General features: G+C 40.1%; 1 protein-coding gene across 1 annotated transcript in view; it reads right to left on the minus strand.

The window, feature by feature from the left end:
• LOC139442848 (E3 ubiquitin-protein ligase FANCL-like) overlaps positions 1–22,775 on the minus strand; it is a 148,645-nt gene that overhangs the window by 52,298 nt on the left and 73,572 nt on the right. The window lies entirely within an intron of this gene.

Consider the following 22,775-nt stretch of genomic DNA (forward strand, 5'->3'; position numbering starts at 1 on the left):
ATATAAGGATTGCTAGATTTGTTCAAGAGATGTTACACTAATCTTCATTTCGATGATCGAGATTTGTATAGATGATGCTGTACAGTTAAACATATCCTAGCCATAGTTTCCATGAAGACAAGTATCATCACATCCTATTTTCACAAAGAAAGCACTGCTTTGAAAGAAAACAATGACAAATCAGATAGAAATGAAAAAGATAAACATAAAACTAGCAATCCTCCACAGAATTAACTCAGGCATCCCACCCTTGCTTAAAATATGGTGGAATAATAGGGGCAAAAAAAGAAAAATATAGGGGAAATTTTGAAAATCATAGGGGTTTTATAGGAATTTTCCTTGACTTACAATTAAAGATACAGCTGTGTAAAGGAAACTTGGATACCCAGATTCAGGTTTTTTTCACTTGCCAATTTAAATACTCTATCTTTCCTGACATTTGTCTGTGCTGGAAGCACTGGTTTGAGCAATATCAGTCCATTCAAGTCCTAATCAGCGCTAGACTTGCTTCAACATGAATGTCATACTGTGGGTGATGGACTTGACATGGATGATATGGAGGGGTACCAAACTTCAGTGCTGAGAAATGACAGGAACACATCATTAGCTTTTCTTTTTGCTCCAACAAAATAAAATCTAAGCACTGATTTCTCAGCAGTTAGTAGTGACATCAAAATATAGGAATCATAGGGATCAAATCTAAATCATAGGGAAGTATAGTGGACATTTTAAAACATAGGAATTTATAGGAATTATAGGAACTGGTAAAATTGAGATATTTTGTATAATTGTATACTTTTCCTGCGTTACTCCTTATTGCATTTACTGCTTGTTTTGACAGAAAGAAGAAGCTGTGTGTGGTGCACCTGAAGAAGAAGTTGTTTCAACTAGTTGTGTGGCTAATCCACATGACCTTGGGAGGGATGATGCCATGGACCATCACATTACTGCTAGATCGTAAGATCTGAAGACATCTTGGGGAGGCAGCTCTGCGACGGAAAGGAGACTTTAGACAAAGTAATGCAGGATAAGTATACAAATATAAAAATATCTAGATTTTAAAACTTTTTGTTTACTCCTTAATGTATCTCTATCGGACAGTATAGTTGAGAGCATACCTCCCAAATGCAGTCCTCAGTAACATAAACTCTTTGAGTAGTTCACGTCAGTCGCTGAGCGCATCACTTGCGCAGATCTGTAATTACTTTGACCAATCATGTCTAAAGTATAGAAACTGATTTACCAGCTAAAAGGGATGCTAAGGCATTGTGCGAGTCGGGTAAGGCTGGCTCTGGACAGGAGGAGCAATCTAATGACTTAAAAGGATTGGTGACTTGCTGGTTTCGACCGGAGGTCCAAAACAAGAAACGCCTTCAACATCTTCCAAGGTCACATTCCTCAGGTAGTGGCTTGTGACTTCAGTGTCTGAGCCCCCCAAAACAGCCTTCCATGATGGCTCTAATACAGCAGTGTAGATCCATTGTGGAGACAACCGCTCGAATCTCATGAGGGTTAATAACTCTTGGTGGATCAAGGTTGTTGGAATCATAAGCCTGAAGGAGGATAACTTGGCTCTGGTCATGGAGGTCAGGGATACGGGAATAAATAGACATATCTGAGCACCACACAGTAATGTGTGCACACAGTATAATAAGAGTTCTCCCTCGTCTTCAGCTCCCGCGATTGATGATAAAGCTGGGATGGAGAAAGACCAGGCAGGCTGACCAGGTAATTAATTCTTGGCAATGAAATCCCAGCATAGTCCGAGATGAACGTACATGGGTAATGTCAAGAGTGTGAAGTTCACTATCCCTTGCCGCCATGGCCAGTGCCAAATAGACTATTGTTTTCTTGGTGAGGTTATACAATGATGTAGCGTGAAGAGGCTCAAAAGGGGGAGCACACAAACACCGATGTTAAACATTCAAATCCCATGCTGGAGGACAAAACTTCTGATCTACAGGGCATAATGAGGCTCATAGCGCCTGTAGTTCTGGGATCTTGGTAATTTTTTATCTTCTAGAACAGCCAACACCGAATTGAGAGCCACCAAAATAGGTAGTAATGGTGCTTCCTTTTAGGTGTTGCTAAGTACGCAGATAATGGAGGTTTTCTGCCAAGAATTGGGGAAAACCTCAGGAGCAAACTTCCATTCCCTGGGAAATACCCTGTCTGGCCTGGATGGATCGTCTGCCAGAACCTTTTGACATCCAGGAATGTGCTGCACCAGAACACGTAGGCTCAGCCGATCTACCAGATGAAATAACCGGAATGTCTGTTGAAGGAGGGTGTGAGAGTGTGCCATCTGCTCGTTGCAGACCACCATGAGGTTGATTGTGGAGATGGCGAGTTGAGTGTACCGGAAGCACTCCTGCCATTGTCTTATTGCCTCCAAGTTGTTGATGTGCCAATTACACTGTGAGCAAGATCACAACTCTGAGGTCGTCTGGTCCTATCGATGCGCACCCCAACCCATAGAGGCGTCTACAAACAGGTGGGACATTGGAGATAACTCTGTTGATGGGACGTGACCTGAGACGTTCAACTCTACTGTTCACCAGCTGAGATGACTCCCGAGGTGAGGGGGTAGAGCAGCAGATAGGCCAAGAGTCCTGACATCCTTTGTAAGACACAAGGAACTGTTGGATCAGACGCAAGTGTAGTCGACTTCAGCTCGTCACATCCTGGGATGACATAAGCAATCCCAGGAGCACTTGCCCCTGACAAAGTGTAAGCGGCTGTTGAAGAGAAGGTAGCAGATGTTAGATTAGGCCATGTACAAGATTGTTAAGTTGAAAACTCAACTTCAGGAAGGTCTCTGATTGAGTCGTGCCGTTGACAATACATAGAAAATTGTGTTCGTCAGTGAATGCCAAATCCCATGTTAACGAAATAAACCCACTTCTCATCCGATCGCCAAGGCATCAATGTAGTGGGAAGTCGAAGCTTTATCCAGTAGATAAGGCGGAATATATTGTGGGAAGAATTATAAAATCAACGCTGCAGGTCAGTTGACCTAATTCCAGTTGGAGATGTTTACAGTAGACAGGCAAGTGATGTTTCTGAGTTTTCTGGTGTGTAGAATGTGTGATGTGGCAGTGTGGGAGCAAGTAGATCTCCATGATATTTGTGACACCTGGTCCTGTCCTGTCTGTGAATGATGATCCCGAGAGGTGGGTACCCGGTAGCATGTGACAAATCTGTCAAATGTCGAATTGGTTGTGAATTTGTGATGATCTTCAAGTTTTGGTGCAGATCATGTCTACGGGAGCCAGATGAAAGAACTTCTACGAGAGAACTGTCATCCTCCTTTTGGAATCATTCTGCCAACTTTGAACGGACACCAATTAGACAAGGAAAATTTGCACGAACTTTCACAGAATCCTCATCATGAGGCCAGGTGCTGCCAAGGGCTTTAGGAAAAATTCAGACCTCCGTTGCATGAAAGCCAATCACCATGTCCAGCAACCACTCTGATCTCGTGACTGTCGTTGGCCCTGGGGGGAGATGCAATTCAGCGATCTCATAAGCCTGTAACCCTATGAAATCATGTAACCACAAGGCGATCGTGTTACAGCTAACTTCTGTCTGCAAGGTGAACTCGGGTGTGTGCCATGTCCGCCACCTTCAATGCATGGATGGGGAAATCGTCCTTCCTCAATCAATGAACCTTGAATGCTGTCAATAAAGATAGTATTGCAGATGCTTCAGCATCTGGCCTGGCAACAGAAAGAATACAAAACGTATGACACGAAAAACATGACCACAAAGTGAATTTAAAATGACTAATTGGAACAATAATATGCCTGATACCATGACAAAAAGCCACCATCAAGTGTTAAATATTAATGTAATCGCTAAAATAGTTGGTAAGACATGAAGACACCAACAATATGAAGGATATAAATCACAACAAAAAAGATAGCTTTGAATAACACTCAAAGGATGTCAATGGATAGTAGCTTGATTGTAGCTCAAACAGGACTATTCAGTGTGAGTGACAGCAGTAATGTGATGGTCCATGATGGGATTAGCTACACAACAGTAATCATAAACATTTGCAAACACAAGTGAAATTCATTGTTCATGATAAAAAAATGACACTGTTGTTTCATACTAGAACACCATGTAACAATTGTGTCCATTGAAAAGTACAAGATTTGGTAGTGTTTCCACATTGAATAAAGTATGCTTGTGCAAATGAATCTGTTGCATGTTGTGGTTGAGAAATGGCACACTGTCACTGTTCCCAGTAGGGACTGTGTCCCCCGTTAGCATTCACAACCTCTCTCATCCCTTGTCAGACACTCATAAAACAGCTATTTTCAGTGCTCCAGGGTGTGTCACGGCAAGCAAATGGTATAACTGTTGAACAGCCAAATGACAATTTGCCTACAACTTTTATCCGTTTGTCTGCAGATAAAGGCCTTTCAGTGAAAATGATAAAAATATACTTTATTAATAATGTCATACTCATCAGATGTCGAAGCACAGCATGGTTTCAAAAACAAATTGTGGCGGTGGTCAGGCGAAAACATTCCCGCATGTACATGACACTGCTGGATTATCAAGGTGATGGACGATGCAAGGGTGATGACTGCCCTGCCAGTCAGACACTTTCAGGGGTGGTATATTGCATCTATAGTCTGTTTGCTGCAAAATCATATCAATAAAAACCAAACAGATATAAATCCAAAAACAACAATTCATCTTAAATGTCATGAAACTTTTTTATTTGTCCATACCAACTCATCACCATTGTCATGAAGTAGAGAAAGAGATGTTAAACAAATTATCATGATATTGTGTTACAATGCCTGCTGTTACCATGTGGTCTGCACAATTAACATAACAGCTATAGGAAATTGTGGAACATAGGGGTAGTCTCAAAACTTTTATCCTGAAATATTTTCATTGTCACTGTCATTGTTAATGTCAACTGAAATAATACTTTGACTGACATTTGCAGGATTTAAACCATTTCTTTTACAATATAATGCTTAAATTCCGGGCTAAACTTTGTCAATGCACCCTCTACGACTTGCAATAATCATAAACTTGAAATACCAAGGTTTTCAAATCACCTGTAAATTTCATCACGTACTGTATTGTAATGAGTGATATATTGTGCTTGTGCTGTTTATTGTATTGTCTGCATTAGCTGAATATCAATACCAACATCACTAACATTGCTTAGAGAATAGTTTATTGATTCTCATTGTATATTCTGTTTAATAACTACTTCAGAAAGATACGCTTCTGATTCAGACTTTTCATGTGACATGATTTTATTACAAAAAAGACAGTACTAGTACTGGGTTGGCCAAACACATGTAAATTTCATGTGCATATGTAGGGCTGTTCAGTTTACAGTGCAGATCCCCTTGTAACAACAGGCATTAAACACTAACAATTTCATGAACAACTTTTTCTCTACTTCATGACAATATCTGAAATTATAGTGACTAGTTGGTATGGACAAATAAACAACATTCATGCCATTTAAGACGTATTGTTGCTTTTGCATTTCTATCTTTTTTTGCATTCAGTGCGATATTGCAACAAACGGACTACCCCTCCTGTTGATGGTTTCCTACAGATGTCCCATGACATTGTGACTTATTGTGAGTGAGTGAGTGAGTGAGTGAGTGAGAGAGAGAATGGTTTTCCGCCGCTTTTAGTAATATTCCAGCAATATCATGGCGGGGGACACCAGAAATTGCCTTCACACATAGTACCCATGTCGGGAATTGAATCCCGGGTCTCATATTGTGAAGTATGTTCGAGTAGTATAGATGATGGGGGTGCTGGCTCACCTCACCTGGATCATGCGAAGGACCTGACAATGCTTCTACTGGGGTCTTAAGTTTATATGAATTATGTGATGACGACCATTAGTTTGTCATGTTTGATGTCAAGATGCTTTCCTGAAGGAGAAAATAATTTATTCTTAATCATTCCATCAATTGTCTGGTGCGGCACGGAATGCTTAGTGTGTTTGTTGTCTCTCCTGTTTTATGAACTTTTTTTTCTCGTCTTCACTAATGCCACTGGTTTTACTAGAACTTGACCGAATCTGCTGCTTCATTGCTTTGTATTTGGTGATTTATAACAACACTAAATGAAACCCCTCCTCAGATATCTTGCTTCAGCCAACACATGAATACTATAAGTAAAATCTAAATATTTTTTACATTTGTATACTTATCCTGCATTACTCCGTATTGCATTTACTGCTGTCTTTGACAGAGAGATGAACTGTGTGAGATCCAGCTGCTGAAGAAAGTTGTTTCCATCTGTCCAGGAAGCAGCGCTCCCTCCCACACAGTCGGTACGTGACCCGGAAGTCATGACGTCATGTCAAAACACATAACTGCTTTAACATAACATCGGAAACTTTGTGGGAAGGCAGCGGAGTGAAGGGGGGGCACTTAGACTTCGTAATGCAGGATAAGTATACAAATGTAAAAAATATTTAGATTTTACTAATTCTTTTTACTTAACCTGCATTACTCCGTACTGCATCTTTATCAGACTGCACGGCCGGTGGGCATACCTTCAGATGTGAGCCATAAGAAACCCTCGACAAGGTCCGATGAGACCGCACCACATGTACAAGAGATGACCGGAACACCAGCGACCATTCCTGTTGAAGGAAACGAGAGTCGATGCAAAAGAGTGAACCCGAAATAGGTGACAGAAATAGTATGGGGCGGGAAAGCCCAAACTAGAACTGACCTAAGAGCGAATGCGGAACACAGTAGAGCCCTCTAATCTGGGGTGATAAACACCAGAGAGGTCGACAGGCCCCGCTACTGTGAAGAGCCATGGTAGATGCGTGTGGGTTGTTAGCCTTGGGGGGGTCCAATCCGGCAACTTTATAAGCTTGGAGGATGACCGCCCGGAGCCAAAGGGAGATAGTATTCGGGCTGACCTCAGACTACGATGAAGGGGCAGGAAAAGGCGTTTCCTAGAATTGCGGCAGGCTTTAGACCGTCGTAGGTAAACCTTCAGGGCCCTAACAGGGCATAATAAAAGCTCCTCCACATCATCGGCACCCACAATCGACGAAAGGGGATGGATGGTGAAGGATCTATCAGGCTGTACTGGGAGTTGATTCTTTGGGATGAAGTCCAGCACAGCCCAAGATGAATGGCGCGTTCGAACCAGAGACGAGAGACGTCGAGGGCATGGAGCTCACTAACCCGGGCGGCAGTAGCCAAGGCCAGTAGAAACACCGTCTTCGTTAAGTCGTAAAAGGAAGACAAGTGGAGTGGTTCGAAGGGAGCCTTCCAAAGAGCCTTTAAGACCACATTCAGATCCCACGCAGGCGGTCTGAACTTGGCTTTCTGGTCTTCGAGACGGAACGAGCGCAGCAAGGCCTGAAGTTTGGGAATTTTCGTCATTCTCCGGTCGTCCGGGATGGCAAGAACGGAGTTGATGGCGACCAAGTACATTGAGATGGTAGAGCCTTTTAATCGAGGTGTGCTGGGCAAGTACAGAAGAAACTCAGCCAGGAACTGCGGTGACGCAGTCATCTGATCCTGGTACTTGTCTGAGCAGAATGCCTGGAACGGGGTCCATTTATCATCACACAGTCCCTGTGTTGATGGACGATGGGCTAAAGCAATAGCCTTGACCACTCTAGTTGAATAGCCCTTGGCTCCTAGGGCTTTCTGCAGACCAAGACAAGACCAAGTAGCGTCCATTCCAATTTGGAATGACCGTTGGAATGCTTTGGAAAGATCGCTCATTCCAAACTTTCCAAAGCTTGGAAAGATAGGTCTTTCCAGAAAATCCAAAATTGGGATGGCAACATTTCCAAACATATTTCCAACACTGGAAATGTTTGGAATGACTTGGAATGGTTTGGAATGGTTTGGAAATATGGTTAGAAGGAACAAGTTAAAATATGTCTAATCAGTAATTTGAACAATAAAAAGACAATGAATTAGGGGCTTAAGGGGTTGCTTATATAGTAATTTTGAAATTTTGAGATTTGGAAAGAATGCCAAGAGTGGGTGGGGGACGAACTAAGGGAGCTGTGTGTGTGTTGGGTGGTTGTTAGATAAGGTAGTTTTGGTTTTATTATTTTATTTGGGGTTTAAATGCGACTAATTAGTCCCGTTTTAATTAGGTAAAAACCTGAGGCTTTGAATTTTTCTAATTTATTTTGTGGATTTAGGATTGATTCTAGTGTAAGTCCGGTTTTAAGATTTAGGGTGGTCTGTAGTGTTGTTCGGTGTGTTTGGTAGTGTGTGCAGTGAATGAGTACGTGTTCTGGTGTTTCTTGTTGTTTGCAATGTGGGCAGTTTCCTGTTGTGTGTAGATTAGCTATTTTACGGTGATTATTTAGTTTGGTGTGTCCTGTTTGTAGTTTAGTAATTATTCTGTCGATTTTTGGGGATGGGTGTAGTATTTTTGGTTTATTTAGGTTTTTTTTGAGTACTTTCCTGATTTGGCTATTAAGGTTTTGGTATATATTTTGCCATTTTTTGTTGATTTTTTGTTTAGTGAGACTTTTGATTTCTGATTTTGAGCTGGGTAAGTTTAGCTTATTTCTGGGAGTTTAAGGGATAATTTTGCTGCTTTATCTGCCTTTTCATTTCCAAAGATTCCTACGTGGGCGGGGGTCCAAATGAACTCTATTTGTTTATCTGCCCTAGTTAAGTAGTATTTGATTTATTAGTTTGGGGTGGTTTTTAGTGTTTTTATTTTTGAGGGCTTGTAGTCCACTGATGGAGTCGGTTAGGATGAGGATTTTTTGTTGTTTTTTAGATTGCTGATTGTGTAGTGCTGAGACAACTACTGACTAATATAGAAGATTTAACGTGCGCTTTCCGACTGCAGCGTATTTCGCACACGGGCCTGGCCGGACCATTTAGTGTATTCCTAAAAGGATGAAAGTGGTGTGTGCAACCCAAAGGGGCTTTTAGGGGTTGCTTATATTGAATTTTTGAGATTTTTAAATTTGGAATAAATGCCGAGGTGGGTGGAGGAGGGAACTAAGGGAGCCGGGTGAGGTGGGTGTTTGTATGTTTATTGGATTTGGGATTGGTAGATTAATTAGTTTTTAGATGCGCTTAATTAGGTCTGTTTTGATTAGGAATACGCCTAGTGCCTTGAAGTTTTCTAGTTTATTTTGAGGGTTTAGATTTCATCTAGTGTAGGAACCTTATTTAGATTGAGGGTGGTTTGTAGTGTGGTTCTCTGTGTTTGGTAGTGGCCGGGTGCAGTGGATGAGTGCGTGTTCTGTGGTTTCGGGTTGTTTGCAGTGGGGGCAGTTGCCTGTGGTGTGTCTTTTGGAGTTTTGTAATTAATCTGTCAATTTTTTAGAGGGATGTAGGATTTTAGGTTTGGCTAGTGGTTTTCTGAGCACTTTTTTGTTTTGATAGTGATAATGCAATTTTTTGGTTATTTTTTGTTTGTTTACACTTTTAATTTCTTATTTTGAGATGGGTAGGTTTAGGCTTATTTCTGGTATTTCAAGAGATAATTTAGCTTCTTTATCGACGCTTTCGTTGCCGTAAATTCCTACGTGGGCGGGGATCCACAAGAAGGTTATTTGTTTGCCTGCTTTTGTTAGGTCGTTGGAGCTTTTAAGTATTTGGTTTATCAATTTAGGTCGTTTTTTGGTATTTCTGTTTTGGAGGGCTTGTAGTCCACTAAGGGAGTCGGTGAGAATTAGGATTTTATTGTTGTTTTTAGATTGTTGGTTATGCAGGGCTGAGGCCATGCCCATAAATTCGGCCGTGAATATAGATTGGTTGTTAGGGAGTCGGTAAGATTGTGTGGATATAACTGGTTGTGTGGTATGGACTCCGAAGCTTGTGTGGTTGGAGATCGGGTCTGAAGATCCGTCAGTGTATATGTGACACCCATTAGGCTAATTTTCGTGTATGTATGCAAGTGTGGTGGTTTTAGCTATGTTTGGGTCGGTTTGTTTATTTTTTTGGTTAGCCAGCGTTGTGTCTATTTTGGGTATTTTGAGTTTAGGGGTGAAAATATTTGATTTTTTGCAGTTTTGTTTAAGATTTTGAGTTTGGTGTTCATTGAGGTAGTTAATTATTCTTTGGGATATTGGGGTGAGTAAGGGGTGTTTGCGAGCTAGAGTTTGGTTTCTTGGGCTAATGTTTAGGTTAATTATGAGACAACTAATAGGTCTCAAGTTTAAGTATTCGGCTGGATGGCAGCTGCCATTTAATTACAAAACATACAGTCGTCTAGACGGCTCACATGTAAGTGCACCGACATGTGCCTAAGATCATAAAATGGACAATCTTTGGTAACATCTAATTCATTGTTGTCTCACGCCAGAGCTGTGAATAATTCTTTTCATTGAACAATTGGAATTCAGGAAGTTATCAATAATTGTTTTACTTAACATAAGATAAGATAAGTTGATTACAACATAATATTATGATGTCAGAACGTACTACAGTCAAAACCATATGTTTTAAAATCAATTTAATGACTATGATTTCCAAGTCCCGATTAGCAAATCAATGAGGTATCAGTTTCACCACATGTGCACAGACCGCCTATACTTATATATGTATTTTTCATAACTATTCTCCTGTTAAAGTCCTATCCTCTTATCAAACAATCTGTGAGAGTGATCATCATTAACGAAACTCATTCTCGTCAAAGAATACAGAACAAATGAAGAATCAGATGCATACATTAATTGCCATACTTCATTCATCACGAAGTAGATTTACATACATTTGTGAATAGCACTTAAACTGTGATAATGAATTTTACCATTGTCCATATTATATTATAAATATTAACCATAATATGGATTTCCGAATATATAAACGACTCCAAACGTTGATATTTCAGACAAAAACAAAGTCAGCTGTCGTTTAACGTTCAGGGGAAAAGGGTTTGCCTTAACAATTGAACATTTGTTTTCACCAAAGGACAATCAAATCAAGCCAAAAACAGTAAAAATACACATATATAGTTAGCGACCGTCATTATACAGCGAGGGGGGAAATTCGTCTGCTCTAACTGCCTTCACAAAAACATTCCAGCCCTTAATTACCGAGGCAGCTGTGACGTAGTAGCATTACATTTGCTGCGTTTGCAGCATATAAGATGTGTAATCTGTGGAGTGACTAAAGTAATATTACGTCTGAAATCTTACTTGCATGGTTGTTTTAATACAAAACTTACGGTTTAAAAACACAATTGTTCTTATATAATGTTTTTAGGTTTGGTTTATAAATACAAGAGAAGATTTTTTATACATATAAAACTGGTCAAAAATACAGCTGAACAATATAAAAATAAAAATAGGAGTTGTGAATAGTGTCAAATTTTAATTACCGGTACATCACCGTGTCAATAATTATTGATCGATTCTGTCAAACCAATGTCAAACCAATGTCAAACCATTTATTGCCATGTACGTACATGTACACAGGAAGTAGGTGCTGTCGGAGGCTCCAGGTAAATAAACATCGTGGTTTTATGACGGGAGATCAGACGAACCGTGAACCAGGGGCATGCAACGTAATTACACTTAAAGGTGGTAGAACCAGGGTATTGTCTCTTGGACTGGCTAATTGACCGTACGTATAATTGGTAAATATATTCGTTTTGACACCCGTGTTTCATGCACATCCCGGCGCATAAGCAGAATACAGACAAATGAGGCCCCGTGATCAGTGGAGCGTGAACAACATGGATGCCGCCTTTCGGCCATACCGAACAGTCAAGCTGAGATCTCGGAACTGAATCCAATTGCAAGCGGAGACAAGATTACTTCCCTTACCCAAAAATGATCGTTGCTCAGAAATGTTCAAATCTATCTTCAATAAATCATGAAATTAATGAGAGCATGACATTTATGCGAAAAATGCGATCATCAGTCCCTCTGATTATTTTAATATGTTTCATTTCATCATGATAAAAAAATTAATCGCTTATAAGGTTACCACGTTGAAAATGGAAACGATTGTTAACAAAAACAACAAAATGTATTCTCTCATCACTCAGCCTAACAGTGATATAACTGCAAATTAAACAATCAAGTACGCTAAAGTATTACACATGGTGGGTGGAGGACCAGGGGCACTTTGAGTTTGACATGTGTCATCAACTGGTCAAGTAACATCACGGTTTGTATATTCACGTTGATTGGACATTCTAGACTGGCGCCAACTAATTATGGCCCAAGAGAACATGCCATTGGCGGTGGGTTCAAGCCTGCTGGAGAGCAGGGTAGAGGTGAGTGAGGATTTTCAACCACCTGTCCCTGGGGACTTGAAGGAGGTCTTGATCCGTGAGAAACAGGCCCCCGATTAACTGCAGATGAAATGATGGGGTCAGCTCCGACTTCGTCAGATTGACGATCCATCCCAACTGATTGAAGAGCCGCAGGGTAAAATCCCTGTGGCGCAGCAGAAACTGCGAGTCTCGGTTGTTGAGGAGACCTCCCACCCACAGGTGTGTCGGTGACCGGAACGGCTGTGGGTGGGAGGTCCCAGTCATTGAGGTCCCGCCGGTCAACGCTTGACGGGGCGACAATCCCGTCGGGGCTGGTAGGTGCCACGGGATTTACCACAACCTTTCTGGCCATGAAAGGGCGAGGTATTTTGGAGACGTCCTTGAGAGAGGAGCGGCAATGTTTGTAGTTGCCTTTGGAGGTCTTGGCCGATGATTGGTGCATGACATGCTCCATCCCTCGCGAAGCTGGAGACCCAGGCGTGTGTAGCGGAAATGGCGCCATCAAAAAGGGTAAGACCCGACCAAGGTTGTCGTAGTAAGGAACCCTTGAATTCGGAATCCCATTCCGTGAAGGTCAATTAACCCAACCATCGTGTAGCAGTGATCTCCGCAAGAGCAGCTCTCAGATGATTTCGCAAATAGTCGACCTGGCGAAGTTGGAAGTTCATAACAGTGCGTAGGTGGTCATGATGGGCCCAAGTGTGTATCAATCTCGGGAGATGGAGGATCATAATCGGGTCGAAATGATCCTTCCCATGAGGCCGAACGAGATGAATGACGCAGACGTCTATGTATTGGTGAACGACTACGAGAACGACGACGGGATCGAGAGAACTTGGACGAGTGACGAGAGGCAGTTGGAGGCAACGAGGTATGCGACGATCGAGACCGATGAGCACCCGAAGTAGAGGGGGCCGCAGGAATTGGAGTTACTGTAGTCGGGAGGCACCATCGGCGGGAGTAGCTTGCCTAAACAAGGATTGCATCCAAGCCTGCATCCAAGATGGATCCATAAACAATGACAGGAGGGCATGTCCATAAATAGGAGGCATCACACAAGTCCATGGCCCCAGAGGCGCCGCATCAATGTGGTTGTAGTCAAGGTTATCGACGTAGATGGCAGAGGTGACAGTAAACCCGTTACAGGCGATGCCGAAGACGATGAGGTTGGTAAGGGTGGTGTAGGAAACCATGAATGGTCGTTTGTCGTGCCGTGGAAGGCAGACTCTACCTTGTAAGGCATGTTGGGGTGTCAACGCACATGTTGAGTGAAACGTTTCCGAGACACTCGTAGGTAGGCGGTGAAGGAAACTGGAGACGGGACTACAGTATCTGCACTGCTCTGTGAGGGTACACGGGGTTGTACAGTCCAGGCAGCAGGGGTGGGGGTCCCGTCCAGATTTATTCCCGCTGCAGTTAGTGCAGCGAGACATACTGGAATTTAAGCAAAAGCATAACAATGTGCAAAAACACAACGTGAAGCATAATGTAACTCAGCATATACTTTTTCTGTTACAAAGTTTATAAGAACAAACAATTAGGCTTTAAACATGTCAAATACAAACAATTTAATTTAATGTAAAACTCCAACCACAGAGCGATTTCAAAACGCAAAACACGAAAATACAATCGCAAAAATGGCGGGGAAAAATTCGGGAAACAACAATACGCTCATAAATATCGTGACGAGAGCCACAAAACGAGTGAGAAACGTTACCAAGTAACAAAAGAATGAAGCCAAAGGTAACAAACCATATACAATAAACAAAACAACAGACTTTTGTCGTAGTAAACAACACAAAGTAAGGATCATATAAAGCTTTTAATATTTCCACGAGGGAAATATGTCCGTTCTGTGTGGCTGACAAAGCAGTTATGTGTTTTGACGTCACGTCATGACTTCCGGGTCACGTGCCGACTGTGTGGGAGGGAGTGCTGCTTCCTGTACAGATGGAAACAACTTTCTTCAGCAGCTGGATCTCACACACTTCGTCTCTCTGTCAAAGACAGCAGTGAATGCAATACGGAGTAATGCAGGATAAGTTAGACAAGAGTCATCAGAAAGATGACATATCCCCCCGGCAACTGTCTGTAAAGTAACCACAAGTAAATGTGCTATTCTGTATTCTGTGTTGGTTTTTTTATGCAAACAAATGACAAATTACAAGAAACAATGACTAAACAAGCATACAGTCACGAAGTCATCTATATCCCCCGCCCATTTTAAAAAGTTATGGTCCCAAACCAGGCAAGTGACCCAACATTTCTCTTAGCCCATTTCAAAATAGCTGCAATGGAAATTCTAAAATAAACATTTCTTAAACTTATTAACATCCTTAATATCAAATGGCACCAGTTCAGTATGTGCTTTATATATATATATATAGACATATAATGTTTGGCAAGGAAATATTTTACAGTTTACCCTATATTAAAACTTAAATCCATCTTGTTGCCATGGGAACGTAAAAAATAAAAATTTATAACATTCCTAAATAGCAAAAGGCACCAGTTCAGCAAGTCTGATAGACATGCAAAGTTTTGTTAGAAAGTTTTGAATAGGTTTTGAGATATGCTCCGGAAACGAACTCTACCCTATAGATCCTAAGTCAAACTTGTTGCCATGGAAACGTAAAAAATAAAATTCCTAAATAGCAAAAGGCACAACTTCAGTATGAGACTGATAGATTTGCCAAGTTTCGATCAAATACACTGAATGGTTTTCCAATTCTGCCCCGCAAACGAACCCCATCCCCAATTGAGTCTATGTCCAACTTCATTCCATAAAAATTTAAAAAAATAAAATTAGAAAAATCACAAAATATCAAAAGGCACCACTTCAGTATGTGCCTGATATATTTGCCAAGTTTCGATCAAATACACTGACTGGTTTTTGAATTCTGCCCCGGAAACGAACCTTATCCCCTATTGAGTCTATGTCCAACTTCATTCCATAAAAATTTAAAAAAATAAAAATTAGAAAAATCCCAAAATATCAAAAGGCACCACTTCAGTATGTGCCTGATAGATTTGCCAAGTTTCGATCAAAGACACTGAATGGTTTGGGAATTCTGGCCCGGAAAAGGAAATGATTACGGATGGACAGACGGACGGACAGACAGACAGACTGGCTGATCGCTATATCCCCCGCATTATATGCCAGGGGGATAAAAATTCATGTTTTAATGCTTTCTTTTGCAACTTACAGGAAACAAATTTAAGAGCTATTAATTCCCGCCAGTCCAGAGACCCTGGCTGCTACTTCCATGCAAAGTATGATAGGCGTGGCAATTATAATTGATACTAAACAAACACTGGCTGCACTAAGTCCCATACTAGCTGCAACAAGTGCAGTGTCAACTCTGTCAAGAGCATTCACAGCTCTGCGATACTTTTTATATATTCCAATTCTAGAATCACGCTCCTTCTCTATGTGATGTTACATTTCACTTATTTGATATAATCGAAATCCATCAACAGTATCCATCTTTGCAGATGCTTCATCGAGCGCAGGATATAAACCCATAATATATATAATTATATTATACACGAGTCCTTATTTGACCAATCGACAATGTCTGGAGAGTATACACCTTATTAGATGTAAATTATATGGCATAAATATCTCAGTAAGCGAAATGATCCCTATATGAACTTGGACCCCCTCAAGGTTTATAACAAGCCCTCTTCCTGTCTGTATAAGAAAACTACAATGTGGGCGTTCATGTCTTTCAAGCCATTTAAGTCTTAGACCCGGTAATATCTCAAGGCCATCTTCTGGCACATTCCCCAACAAGAATTCCAAAAGAAGTGTAGCACCATCGGGTATCTCCTTCAAGTTATTTAATACCTCATTGAATTCAGTAATCAAATTTAAGCTAATATCTTTTACGGCTGGGTGGCTCAATAACATATGGCCTGGTTCATCTGGCAGGAGAGCGATTAACACAATCTTGATGTCTGCATGGATACAGCAGACATGACCTTTCAGAAGCACAAAAAGAAGAACGCAAAGGTGTTGGACAGATTGCTATCAGGATCAATGTGCCTAAAGAGGATAAAAAGACATTAAAATTTGAACATTATTCTGGGGTTGAATAATACCATTCCCGACGTCCATGCCAAGTAAGGTTTAGATGTCAGGCAAGTAATATATGTTTTCTAGCATGCCCGTGGACAAGTAGAGCATACAAAATGAACTGGGTCAAGTTTCACGAAAATGTAATCATGTCCTCATGTTACAATATTTCATTGGCTAATATTTATTTGCCTACAGTTACACCAGTCAACCAATGGGATTAATACACTTCGATGTCAGGCAGGTCAACAACAATGTGAACCAGGTTTGTTTCATTGATAAATCCTAGAAACACTTCCATATATGGCACATGCTTCTTGGAAAATGAATGATGGACAGTTGACTACATTTCTTGGAATTTGTAATGTGAGGAAGGTCTAGTGGTGACTTTAGAAGCTTCTCTTGGCCTAGCTTTGATAAAATATTTTATTTTAATACACACGTCACTGTTGAGGCTCACACGCTCTCAATCGCAAAAACTTTGCTGACACATAGGTCAGACTACAAAATAATATAACTTTAAACGAGTCAAAGTATGGCATTTAAGATGTATCCATTCCCTGTCAACTAAAGTTCGTATCGAGGCGTCAATAGTGTTAATCTGACCGTGGTTGCTGTAAATAATGGCAAGTTGTGAGATCTACCAATCCCACACAGTTTCACTGAAATCAATCTGAACAATAATTTTAGTGGCGCTATATTGAGTGAGTGAGTGAGTGAGTGAGTGAGTGAGTGAGTGAGTTGGGTTTAACACCGCTTTTAACAGTATTCCAGTTATATCACGGCGTGTCAGCTTAATGTGGGAGGAAAGCCCGAAGTGATGCAGGTCTCAGACGTTTACCACTTCGGTGAAACCCACGAGCACGGGTATGGTACTGACAAACCTAGAAACATAATTGGGGCGAACCGGGATTCGAACCCACAATCATAGGTTTCTGGCGTGCCCAAGGGACGCAACTCTGCACAGAGAATCGCGGCGCCTTAGACGACTGGGCCACCCGTGCCTCCGGCGCAATATTGAAGGATGCTACAAAGCAACATTGGGTGTCCAAATAATTGATATGCGTTATAGACGATCAGCGGTTTAACCGAGGTCAAGTCGTAGGGGGTAGATGACAAAACACAACAGTACATGCTCTGTCTGTCTAAGAGTTTGAAACAAGATTACAGTTGTAGTTGTTTATGATTCAGAGCGTGAAAAAAAAATATCGAGTGTTTGAAAATAACCATTGTAATCCTTCAGCATATTCAGATGAACGAACAGGTATAACAAACTTGGTTGTTATAAAGATGAAGTTTGATATAAATCATCACTAGACATGACGATTTACCATCTAAATTACATTTCCTGCTCTCCAAGGCATTGTTTTATATGCAGAGATTAAGATTAATGTGTGAATTTTCTTGGAAACTAAGCTGGAAATATCAATCAGCTGCACACACGTTCTCCGATCTACAGGTGATTCATTTAAAAAGTACCCAATGATACAACTTCCAAGAACTTTGATGAAATATATAGAAGAAATCAAACCTGAAATTATTATAATAATGTATTCCAATATCATGTTATTTTACAATAAGTTAAAAATAATAAGAACCAGAAGCGTTGCATTTTGATACAGCTGATTGCTATTGCAGGATATTTTTGCATATGGAACAATTTGACCAGTCACTGTAGGGACTTTCCGTGCTAAATGTATTTCGATTGTGAAAACGTTATGTTGACATGATGGTCAAATTGCCACAAATATGACTTTCATCCAGTCAAAGTATGTTATTTATGATATATGTATCCATTTTCTGGCATGTTAAGTTCGTTTCAAGGCGTTTTCAAATAGATGTAATATCCAAAAAAGTTACACCATAACAGTTATCCACAAGCTCCCGAAAGATTAATGGTTAACAGAGATTGGATGTTAGAATATCAACACTCTTTTATGGGAAGGACTAGGTGAGCTAACGTAGAAAAAGCCGTACCAAATTTGATGGATAAGACAAAATATTTAGTCCACTACAGAAATCTCCAGTTATATCTATCACAAGGCATGAACCTGAAGAAAATACACAGAGTTCTAAAGTTTGATCAAAGCCCTTGGATTGAACCCAATGTAAAGCTGAACACAGTTTTAGGAAAGTGGGCGACTAGTGATTTCGAAAAGAACCTATATAAGCTCATAAATAACACTGTATTTGGTAAAACTATAGAGAATCCAAGGAAGTGTGTTGATGCGAAATTGGTCAGATCTAATGAGGAAGAAGGACTTAGGAAACTAATAGCTAGTCCAGCTTTCAACAGAAGTAAGATATTTGATAATGACTTAGCAGCATTACATTTGAGGAGGAGTGATATAATATTCAACAGACCAGTATATGTCGGTATGAGTATTCCTGACTTGTCAAAACACTTAATGTATGACTTTTATTTCAACAAACTTAAGAAGCTAAACCGTGATAGATCCGAGGTGTTATATATCGATACTGATTCTTTGTTAATGGAAATACAAACCGAGGATGTGTATAAAGATATGGCAGAAAAAATAGATATGTATGACACAAGTGATTACCCAAAAGATAATCCATTGGACAGCACATTAAATAAAAAGGTATTAGGTAAAATGAAGGATGAACTCCTATTGCAGAGTATGTTAGATTATGACCTAAGATGTATTCTATAAAGAAGTCTCATAATAGTCAGTTGGCCAGGGGTGAAAAACAAGATTTTCGTTCCCACATTTTCCTGTATACCTTAAACCTTTTCTATTGCATAAAGGAGGTATCTGTACACAATTTTCATTGGGTAGTAAGCTTGCAAGTGTGTGCAGGAATTTTCAGGGGGTCAAAATTGCATAAATTGGAGGAAAAATGCATAATTTGACAAAATTGGCTGCAACATTTTTATTAAGTCATTTAACTATCCAAATTATGTCTTTAATTACAGGTAATATGTTCGGTTATCTGAATTTGGCACACATTTTGTTTCATTTTACTGTTATTCTAATTCTCAGTTGAAACATTGGTAAAAATCTTGTTTTCTTACTTCATTTTCAAATCTTTTGAGTAGGTAAAATACTAATTTCATTGAATTGTGACAATATAACCACTACAACTGGGTATTAAAATCTGCCTTAACCATTGTACTATCCTATACAAATAAACAAAATGAAAATATATTACATAGGGGTTGAGATATTGTATACAATGTTACCCCACCCCCCAAAAACCAATTTTGTCGAAAATTGCTTATTGAGATATGGTGGTAGATGATGTTGCTGTAGTGGATGAGTGGGATAATTGCAACAATGCTTAAAAACACCAAAATAGTAAACTCATAAAGAAAAAAGATGTTTCAAGTGATGTTTCTGTGAGCATTTATGGTGGCCATCTTGAATTTCAAGATGGCCACCATTTTGACCTGTTTTCGAAATCAAGATCTTATATAGTTCTTCAACATGGTCATGTAATATATCATATGAAAGCCTTTTACATTGTCTTTACAATGATGTACATTATTCACTGACTCCTGTGGTAAATTGACACCCAACAATGAAAAAAGGAAATATTGAAATCTAATTTCTCTCGCGACTTTTCACTCAAAATTGTAGATATACTGCATTTAAGTTCTTCAACATGGTCATGTAATATATCATATGAAAGCTTTTTCACATCCCCTAATAATATAACAAATGATATATCGAAAGCTAATTTCTCTAGCAACACCAACCAACCTCCAAAGTCGTATTTTAATAAAGAAAATAGTTTATAATTTGAGTGAAGAAAGAAACATGAGAAAACTTGTAGTATTATGAAGTATTAAAAATAAAATGTGAAATAATGTCATCTCTAGTCACCGTCAGAGTCTGTCTCATCTGGAGAGGTAGGTAAGTTGTTTCTGTTTACGCATGACATACCATAATTGCATCGAAGGGAACATCCCATGATGTTCTTGGCACAGCTACACCTGGATGAGGAGCATCTGCCTGTTGTGCATTTACAGGTGAGCAATGTTAGACACAGTGCTGGCATTCATTTCTGGGTCATTGGGATGGGTTCTATGAAATCCTCAGTAGACGACCACCTATACTCTTCTGGTGGTGGAATGTCAGCCTTTCCTTAGTGTGCAGAAAACCACGTGATGCACTGGTGCTGACATCTGAGTAGAGATTGTGTGGTGGGAGTTCCTCTAGGTATCCAACTCTGCAGAACATGTCAGCTGTAAGTGTATTAATGCTAGTTGCAGTCGATGCTGGATTGTACACTTTGATGGGAGTCTGTCTCTTTCATGTTGAAGGCACCAGTTTCTTCTGTTGGTTGCAACAAATATGGTTGTCCAATAAATATGTTCCAGGTACACAACCTGTGACCGCATGGAATGATGGTAGAGCTGCTACAACATCTGAGAGAATGAGAGATTGATGTACATCATCAACTTGTATGAATAGAGGGACCTTTGCAGTACCTGCACCCGTCTATATCTGAGCAGAAAACCGATGTTTATGATGTATCAACGGTACTAACACATCAGTGTCTCGGTGTGGTCGTATACATTGCAGGAGGCATCCATGACATGCATCATCATTCGTGTATCTGCCTCTTCATGTGTTTATAGTAGATTTGGTATTGCTGCAGATTGATCTAAGGAAGATATTACATCATCATGGTATGAATCGAGGTGACAAGCTTTTGTCAGAGTTCATTGACAATCGATTGGCGGATAATGCTAAGCGTATTCATGACAAAATATCAGAAAATACGTCCAACAGTACATGTTCCGCACTGTACACCATGCAGGTTTCAATAGAAGTCAACTCAAACCAATACCTTTAAGCGAGGAAGAAATCTTTTCAGAAGGTTGCTGAGTGCCACCCACAGTGGAAGAGAAGTAAACGTACAACATCTTCTAACACGAGCTGTCCCAGACCCCACCTTCCCTGGCAACACCAGATGGCCTCCTTTGAACAACAAAGCTGCATTATCACATTTCCTACCAGATTCTCATGCTACCATCAACTGATGACACAACAAGCATTGTTGTTTCTGTCATGGCTCTTGTACAGGCTATAGACAAACCAAGCAAATCCAGGACCTTTGGACATTTGGCTGATGATTTCAATTGGAATGTGCTGAAGAACTTAAGTGAAACTTGTACTTAAGTCGATGATGTCTTTGACTAATATGTTGCAAAGTCAGTAAAATCTGCGACTCGGACAAAAAGAGGTGATCGATCAAAGAAAATTGGAAGAATAATAGATAAATGAGACATCCTTCTGCTGACTTCATTGTCCAGTTTTATTGAAATGAACAAGCAAAATTTGATACAATTCTTGACCACAGAATTGCACACACAGGCACAGCATCTCCATCATAATCATCAAATCATCATTGCAGGTGGATTAAGCAGCCCAGGTACAGCAGTATCTTCCATAGATTAATCTGAAGCAATGCCAAATTTACTGTCAACACATAAAACGGCAGATACACGAATGGTGATCAATGTCACGGATGCCTCCTGCAATTGATACGACCACAGTGTCATTCACAGTCGAGACACTGATGTGTTAGTACAGTTTAAACATCATAAACATCGGTTTTCTGCTCAGATGTGAATGGGTGCATATCAACATGAAAAAGACATGAAAGAAACATTTGTCATCAACATGTACAATCCAGCATCGACTGCAACTAGCATTAATACACTTACAGCTGACATGTTCCACAGATTTGGAGACCTAGAGGAACTCCCACCACACAACCTTTACACAGATGTCAGCACCAGTGCATCACATGGTGTTCTGCACACAAAGGAAAGGCTGACATTCCACCACCAGAAGAGTATAGGTGGTCGTCTACTGAGGATTTCATAGAACCCATCCCAATGACCCAGAAACGAATGCCAGCACTGTGTCTAGAATTGCTCACCTGTAAATGCACAACAGGCAGATGCACCTCATCCAGGTGTACCTGCGCCAAGAACATCATGGGATGATCCCTTGGATGCAATTGTGGTATGTCAGACACAACTTACCTACCTCTCCAGATGAGACAGACTCTGACGGTGACTAGAGATGACATTATTTCACATTATATTTTTAATACTTCATAATACTACAAGTATTCTCATGTTTCTTTCTTCACTCAAATTATTAACTAGTGAAATGCTCAGACAAAAGTGCAGTATATCTACAATTTTGAGTGAAACGATGTCCATTTTATTAAAATACGACTTTGGAGGTTGGTTGGTGTTGCTAGAGAAAATAGCTTTCGATATATCATTTGTTGTATTATTGGGGGATAAGATAGCCACAGTAGTCAGTGAATAAGGTACATCATTGAAAAGACAATGTGAAAAAGCTTTCATATGATATATTACATGACCATGTTGAAGAACTAAAATGCAGTATATCTACAATTTTGAGTGAAAATATGTCCATATTAATTCAAATCTAAATTTGGGTATGGGTTA

The sequence above is a fragment of the Haliotis cracherodii genome, unplaced genomic scaffold, assembly GCF_022045235.1.
Source record: "Haliotis cracherodii isolate W230 unplaced genomic scaffold, xgHalCrac1.p SCAF_5, whole genome shotgun sequence".
NCBI lineage: Eukaryota > Metazoa > Mollusca > Gastropoda > Lepetellida > Haliotidae > Haliotis > Haliotis cracherodii.